The following is a 645-nucleotide window of genomic DNA, read 5'->3' as shown; positions in this document are numbered from 1 at the left end:
ATAGGACAGACCCTGGTTCAATCTCCTGGTTCCCATATGGTTCCCGCAGCCAGGAGCAATTTCTGAGCGCATAGCCAGGAGTAACCCCTGAACATCACCGGGTGTGGTCGAAAAACAAACAAAAAATTAATAAGGGAAAAAATGAAATTCAGAGAGATCCTTATTCATGTAATAGGTTTCTAGCACATAATTATCACCTTTTTAGTCTACAGAAAGAAATACATAAGTTGTGCTCGCTTCGGCAGCACATATACTAAAATTGGAAGGATACAGAGAAGATTAGCATGGCCCCTGTGCAAGGATGACACGCAAATTCGTAAAGCACTCCATATTTTTACATGGGTTCTGTTTTATTTTTCTTAATGTTCTTTGGCTGAAAGTTCAAAGTTAAGATATCAGTAATGGGACTACTGATAATTCTGTTTATGGGTGATTGTCCTTCCACTGTAACTTTACCTTGTCCTCTTTCTTTGCATCTTTGTTTTCATAATTATTTTTATTTTTTAAAAATTAAAAAAAGAAATAATAAGTTAAAACTTTTCATGTTGTTTTAGAAAAATAAAGGAATATGTCATATTTCATAAGTAGTAGGCTCAAACTAATACTTGAGAATAATAAGAAAATATATGTATGTAAGTTTTGTGG

General features: G+C 33.8%; 1 non-coding gene across 1 annotated transcript; it reads left to right on the top strand.

Moving 5' to 3' along the window:
* Positions 1-229: 229 nt before the first annotated feature.
* Positions 230-336, top strand: LOC126008379 (U6 spliceosomal RNA). The gene has a single exon (XR_007495715.1). It is a non-coding gene; the product is annotated as a U6 spliceosomal RNA (small nuclear RNA).
* The last annotated feature ends 309 nt before the right edge of the window (positions 337-645 follow it).

This window comes from Suncus etruscus, chromosome 4 (assembly GCF_024139225.1).
Source record: "Suncus etruscus isolate mSunEtr1 chromosome 4, mSunEtr1.pri.cur, whole genome shotgun sequence".
Classification (NCBI taxonomy): domain Eukaryota; kingdom Metazoa; phylum Chordata; class Mammalia; order Eulipotyphla; family Soricidae; genus Suncus; species Suncus etruscus.
Note: the sequence above shows the minus strand (reverse complement) of the source record. Positions and strands in the feature narration are given on the sequence as shown.